The sequence below is a fragment of the Jaculus jaculus genome, chromosome 18 (genome assembly GCF_020740685.1).
Source record: "Jaculus jaculus isolate mJacJac1 chromosome 18, mJacJac1.mat.Y.cur, whole genome shotgun sequence".
Taxonomy (NCBI): Eukaryota; Metazoa; Chordata; class Mammalia; order Rodentia; family Dipodidae; genus Jaculus; species Jaculus jaculus.
In genome coordinates this window covers 30,273,746-30,281,311 of record NC_059119.1, presented here as the reverse complement: position 1 = coordinate 30,281,311, position 7,566 = coordinate 30,273,746, and the positions used below count along the sequence as shown (strand labels likewise).

General features: G+C 41.2%; 1 pseudogene; it reads left to right on the top strand.

Moving 5' to 3' along the window:
• The first annotated feature begins 2,420 nt into the window (after positions 1 to 2,420).
• Positions 2,421 to 2,697, top strand: LOC105943981 (annotated as a pseudogene).
• The last annotated feature ends 4,869 nt before the right edge of the window (positions 2,698 to 7,566 follow it).

The window sequence follows — 7,566 nt, the reverse complement described above, 5'->3', positions numbered from 1 at the left end:
CGGAAATCCCACTCATCCCGGGCACATGCAGAATACAGAAGGAACTAAATCTTACAGAAAAAAAAAAAAAAATCTTCCTTTAAAATGACCAAAACAAACAAACAAAAAAAAAAAACCCACAAATTTTAAAACCTTACATTGCAGGTCATTCAGCGACCTGAATCTCAGTCACTTAACCCTCAGTGAGTGTCCATTGGCAAGTTATTTTTTTTTTTCAGTGTGAATTGTTCCACATCCCAGAAAAAGGCCCCAAGCACAGATCTACAACTATGGCTTCCAGAGCATTCATTCTGAACACCTACCCAGGTGCAAGTAAAAAAAAAAAAAAGTAAAGAAAACAGTATATCCAAGCGTCCAAAGTTTGTCTCTTTGCTTACCACACAGCTTAAATCCTCAGAACAGGAGGCCGAGGTCACTGGCCACGGTGTGTTTCAAGTTTATTTCCATCCTCACTGAAACTTCCTTTCTTTGGGCTTCTTCTCATCCCTCGCTTTCACCCTCGGTCTCCTGTTCGCTCTTGTTCTTTCTTTCTATAAACAAAGATATAAATTACCACTTAGCTGGAGCTGCTTAGCCTACTCCCTGCTCTTTCCAGAGTCAGCCTACTCCGTAATGGATCGCCTCCGTGCAAAGGAGCAAACCCGGCAATCAAGGGGCCTTTGATGGAGAGTCCAGCCACCATAACTCAGGAGATCATAAGCATTTCTACTCTGGTGAAGTGCAGTTTAATGCAAAAGAAACATGTGTTTCCTGTCCCTTAGTCCAAATCGATTGAGTCATTTGTCTAATTTAAACACTCTATAAATTACACACATCCTCCAAAGATAGGGATGAGGTGAAGGTACTTGATATATGCTTTTTCATATGGCTTGAATCCATCACTGTCCCCCTCAAGGCCCCTTGGCTTTCTCCTGAGTGGCTGGAGGCCCCATAACTCTCTGATCTACTCCATTTTTCCTGACACCCCTTAGGAGCCTTGTTCAGACAATTTGGCCGGAGAATTATGGCTGACTTCAGGAGACCGAGGGCTAAACCGGTGCCGTAGCCCTCACGCCTCACACTTACGTTAGCATGACCGTCACATTCTCTCCAGTTTCTCACCACACCTTCTCCATTCTGACACAAGAAATTTGACAACTAGCATGTGGCACGGCACAGAGGTTTCATCTAATGCAACAAAGCATCAAAACTATGGTTTTTGAAAATAAAACGTTTTATATGTTCGCATTGAAAGAATCATGTACCTAGAACACAAAAAGGGATAACTAAACAAATATTAAAACTATACTAGGATTCAGTGAGGTAGATGGTGAATCATGAGAGCACCATACATGAATTCACTATAAATATATTTTATTTTAACAAAAAATTTAATAGAAAAAGCATCTTCTTTTAAAAACCTCCAAAGATTCCTAAAAATTATTGACAATGATTGTTAGAAATGGATTAGTTATAAAATTATCAATTATGACTTCCAAAAGATTTCAAAAAATTATTAACAAGAAACATGCATGGGATATATGAACGAAACAATCAATCATGTGATACTGAAAGCTACAAACCCTAAGCAGTGAGAGGCAATGCGTATCTCTAGCTGGGACTCTTCCCTGAACAGCACTGCACGTGCCGCCTCCTGTCTATCTACAGGTGCCCCCAGCTTTACTGGATGGGTGTGCAGACGCCACCTCTGGTATTTGAGCTTCTAGACATGAATATCTCTTGTCCCAACGACTGGACACTGGTTGCGAAATCCCAGCTCTGCTCCTTCCACTTCATTCCGGCTGGGGGACAGCTTTGTACTCTACCAGCTGACATTCCAGCCCTTGATCTTGCTGAGTGTCCTAGTGAGCACTGCTGAAGATGCTTTGTCCAGAGCCTCCTGTTTGTGAAGACAGGTAATACCTCCACAGATGCAGGTAAGCACTGCTCTCTTCCAGAAGGACACCACTGGTGATTCAGGTTTATATGCCATCTAAATCTGTCATTGGTGCTATGAAGAAAAACTCTCTCAGAACTTTCTTTGTTAAATATATTTTACTTATTTATTTATTAGAGAGAGAGAGAAAGGAAGGAAGGAAAGAAGGAAGGAAGGAAGGAGAGAGGGAGAGAAAGAAAGAGAATGGGCACACCAGAGCCTCCAGCCACTGCAAATGAACTCCAGATGCATGCACCCCCTTGTGCATCTGGCTTATGTGGGTCCTGGGGAATCAAACCTGGGTCCTTTGGCTTTGCAGGCAAACACCTACACCACTAAGCCATCTCTCCAGTCCCTTCTCTCAGAACATTTGAGCATCAAATTTTATCTGCGTTTCTTTACTTTTGTCCCTAAAACAAAAGCCAGACTGTCACGGTGTGTTTGTTGAAGAAGATGCTGGCCTGGTGCAATTGTCTGAATGAGCTATTCCACACAAGAGACTAGTATGTTGTACATAAAGATTCTTGAAGTTCTTGATCAAATCCTTAGAAATGAAGTATATAAAAACATTCAGAACAGATTTACAAATGAGAAGCTGGGTATGGTGAAAGTGGAACCAGATGTTAACAAAATAGAAGACCAGCTTCAGGGTGGCCAAATAGAAAAGGTGATCCTTCAGGCTGAAAAAAAACTAAATTTTGGCAAGAAAAATGTTGCAGCAAAAACCACAGAAGTCACTGGTGGGAGCACCTCCTGCTAGCCAGTGGAAATGGCCAATGTAGCCATCATCACACATCTTTACTTGGGCTGATGAGAGACTGATATAAGTTAAAGTCCCAATATATTTTTAAAAACTACCCTTAGCCAACTAGAAGCTCCAAAATGGCTGACATGTCAGCCCACCAGCCTATGTCTATGAACCACAGAGAAGAGTGCTACTGTTTTAAGCAACGGTGAGTGCAAATGAACAATAACACATCCATGAATACCATCTTTAAATAAAGAAGTTTGTTGTAGATTCACAACACCCTAGTGGCACCCAGGAGGAAGCTGTCTCCAGAACTTGGAAAAAAAAAATAGTTGTGTCAGAAATTGGGTAAGCCAGGCAACCTTAAGCAAGAGCAAGAGGTGGATTATCTCCAAGAGATAAACGTGTGTGTGTGTGTGTGTGTGTGTGCGCGCACATGCGTGTGCGTGTGAGTGTGCATGTGCGCGCGCGCACGTGCGTGTAAGGTAAAGTATACTCCCAAGCAAAAAACAATTATCAAGACAGAATCATCGTATCAGTAAATCCTCTAAGAATGCTGAACGCATATGCACCAAACAACATAGCCACAAAATATGTGAAGCCAAACAGACAGAACCAAACTAGACAAACACCACCCCCTTTTCAACCCTTGTTAGAAGCCACTACCAAATGTGTCCAGTAGTTAGACATCACAATACAACATTGTCACCTACAAAGTTTGCACTCAAGAACTATGCAAGTGGGAAAAAAGAAAAAAAAAAAAACTACTGCAAAAAAATCTCATAATGTTTGAAACAAGTCTATAATTTTGTGTTGAGCTGCATTTGCATCTATCCTAGGCCACAGGCAGGACTTACCTGATTTCTAGACAGAAAGTCAGCAATGCCACCTTCACCAGGAATCCATAGGCCACTCCACAGCAGAATGCACATTCTGTTCAAGTTTCTCCAAATGGTACTTCAAGAAAGACATTATCACGGCTTATAAAACTACTCTCAACATATTTAGCAGAATTTTAAAAATAGTGTATTCTCCGATCACAATAAGCTCAGCTAGAACTCAGTAGTAGCCAGGAGCATTTCCAAACATTTATAAACCACCAACCACCTTTGTAAATAATGTGTGGGTCAAAGAGGTCATCTCAAGGGAAATAGAAAAATATATTAGCCTAAATGAAAATGACAACATAACTTTTAACTTTTTTGTGGGATGCTGCTAAAAGCACCACTGAAAGATGTACTTATAGCATTGAATGCATACATCTAAAAAAGCCTGAATTCAAGCATTGAAGCCCCATTATTAAGAATACAGGGAAAGAGGGGGGAAAATCATCTAAAGGAAGCTTTTAAAATAATATGACATGAACAAAAAAATCAATGAAATTGGAGCTGGGCATGGTGGCGCACACCTTTAATCCCAGCACTCAGGAGGCAGAGGTAGGGGGATCGCCATGAGTTCGAGGCCACCCTGAGACAACATGGTGAATTCCAGGTCAGCCTGGGCTAGAGTGAAACCCTACCTCAAAAAAAGAAAGAAAGAAAGAAAGAAAGGAAAAGAAATCAATGAAATTACAAACAATAGGGGGAAAAGTCAATGAAATGCAGAGTCTAAGAAAAATAAATTGACGAACGTCTCGCAGGATGAGCAAAGAAAGCAACATTGTCCTTAGTGCAAATGACAAAAGGGGACCCTGGGGACCCTCCGGTGTTACAAGAAGAAGGAGAAGGTGCTCTGAACACCTCAGCACACACATAAACCTGAATACTAGAACCAGCCATGCCAGGTGGCAGAGGTTTGTAACCCCAGTGATTAAGTGGTGGAAGCAGGAGGACAAGCATAGGTTCAAGGCCAGCCTGGTCTACAGCTACTTCCAGGCCAGCCAGGGCTACCTAGTGAAACCCTGTCTCAAAAGAAAACAAAGCTGATCAACCAATTCTTCTAAAGGGGCAGGTTATCATGATTTATACCATGTAAATAAATGTCAGAAAACTCTAAAACTCTCAATTTATAAGCTGAGGTCCCAGACAGTTCCATGGGAGAATTCCATCAAATAATTAAAGAAGAATTAATATCAATTCACCTTTTTTTTTCAGAACATAGAAAAGAGAGAACATTTTGTCAAGCTCCAAATTATTTGCTAACAGAGGAAACTAGCAACTGTGAGAAAAAATAGTTACAAACCACACATCCAACAAAGGGCCAATATCAAGTAGATATAAAGAAGCTTCAAAGCTCAACAGTAAAACATAATCCAAGTACAAAATGCATGAAAGAAAGAACTTATTTCAAGAAAACAAGTGTGCAGATTGCAAGTAAGCACACAAAGTCACACTCAAGATCATCAGCCCTAAGGAAAGGGCAAATTGAAAGCACAATGAGAGGGCTGGAGAGATGGCTTAGCAATTAAGGTGCTTGCCTGCGAAGCCTAAGGACCCAGGTTCTGGAGTTTATGTGAAGTAACGAGAGACCCTGTCAAGCCAATTTTCACATCCTCTCAGAAAGAAGAAAGAAAGAAAGAAAAAGAAAGAAAGAAGGAAAGAAAGAGAGAGAGAGAGAGAGAGAGAGGGAGGGAGGGAGGGAGAAAGGAAGGAAGGAAGAAGGAATGAAAGAAAAAAGAAAGATTAGATCACAATGAGAAAGCCATCACTACATACCTTTACAATGGTCGAAATAAAACATAGGAGACCACCAAATGATGGAGTGGGCAAAGAGGAGCTGGGTCACTCATCCATTGCTGGTCAGAATTAAAATCACTCAGCTACTGGACGTCATAGTACTAGAAAGTGTTATGCAGACTGCTGGGGGAGAAAAGTCATCAGCAGTTTTAATCAGCAGTGGACACTGTATGGTACACAACTGACCAGTAAGGCAAGCTATGCCCACTGGTACATAGTGACATGTTTGTTATGGCTGTGACCACCTGATTTCAATGGGACTTGAGGCCCACTCGGTGGGAAAGAATTAATTCATGGCTGATAATAAAAACCTAGTCAAAAGCCTGTGACTGGGAAGGCGCAGTAGACAGTTTAGGTTTGCCAAGAAGAACTTTCAGACCAGGCACCCTTATGCAAGGAAGGGATTTACTGAAGCTTACTGATCCAGGGGAAGTTCCATAATGGCAGAAGAATCTGGCCTCTCTTAAAGGACCAAGAAGAGAGAGAGAGAGAGAGAGGCCACAAGCCAAAACCCACCCCACACAGCACACTTCAGGAACTCCAGGCAGAACTAGACACTTGGCATATCTTTATACTGGAATCCTAAATCCGCCCAGTGACACCTCCTCCAGCCAGGCGGCTGGAAATTCAAGACATTTCAATAAACTCCTGAATCTATTGGGGGAGCATTTATTTAAACTACCACAGAAGGTCACAGACCCTAAGAGGGAAGCCGCTACTATTGCTTGGCTACATGAATATGCTATGCTCATGAAAGGATGGTCTCTAAATATTTATGTTTATACCTATAGATTACCGCTTCTCTCACCTTTGGTCAGAGAAACTTCTTTTTGCAGATGGTTACTGCTTGGGGAGACTCAAAACTCATCAAAGTACTCAGAAGAAATGAAAGTTGAGTGCTCAACATTAAATAAGACATCTGTCTCACACACACACACACACACACAACCAAAGCTCAGGGAATGTTACAGGAAACAGGGCAGAAAGAATGTAAAAGACAGAGGAAGGAGAGAAGTGCTCGGAATAGCCATCTCCCAAACATGAAGGGGCCATTGCATGTCATCAACTGTTACTACCTGCACAAGACCTTCACAATATTGGGCCCATCAACCTTCCATCATAGATGGTGGAGGAAGAAAAAGAAAAAAAATCATAGTAGAAGACAGACAAGTCAGAAAGAAGGAGTTTAGTGAGGGCGGGGAGAAGGTATACAAAAGAATGCAATGAGAGGAAATAATGATCAAAATATACATCAGTCTATCCTGAATGGAGAATTCTAACTCAAGCCAAATAGTTTGCTTCTTACCCTGAAAATGGAATTCATGTGGAGTTGTCACCATCTCATTTAACTACACACTCTCCAACTCAGTCTGCCTATGCCAAGGAGAAAGCAATGGTTAGCTCAAAACACTCCATGTTAGCTTAAGTCTGAAGCAATGCGATTTGGGACAGTGATTTCACAATTAGTTGCTAAAATAATCAAATTAAATTCCATGAAAACTTCATTGGGAACAAGATGTATCGCTTGTCAGTATTTCTGGAAACTCAATGAAATTGAGAATAAAAACAGTGTCTGGGCAACCCAGTTTCCAACTTTGAGCTTATTCTTTGACTTGTCTAAATACAGTCAGCTCTCCACGCGTACCCACTCAACATCCATGATTTCAACCAATCTATTCCAGAATGCTCTGTGCTGAACACGTAGTTTTTGACATTAGTCCTCACATAGTAGGGTATGAGAACTACAACATGACATTTATACTGTAGTCAGTATTATAAATCATCTAGAAATACAGTACATAGGAAAATATATATCACCTGTATGCAATCATGCACCATCTTATATGACACTTGGGTATGAGCAGACTTTTTTTAAACTGTGGAGGGTCCTGCAGCCATTGCTCCATGGATATTGAGGAACAAATGTTCCTGACTCAAGGTTTGTCTTGTTGCTACTTTTTGCAATTTCTTTTCCTTTTGTAATTTGCTTTGTTTTGGGGATCAAGCCCAGGGCTTGTGAATGCTAAGCAAGCTCTCTACTACTAAGATTTCTTCCCCTGCTCCTAACTCAGGTTTTGAACAACATACTTATGGGTGTCCCTGTGGCCAGAAAACACAAAAAAATATAAACCCTGTTTCCAACCTTGACTAATAACAAGATTGACTCATATACACCATAAATACCTACAGAGAAGCTGACCCCAGCAAAGTATGCTCACAAAGGGCAA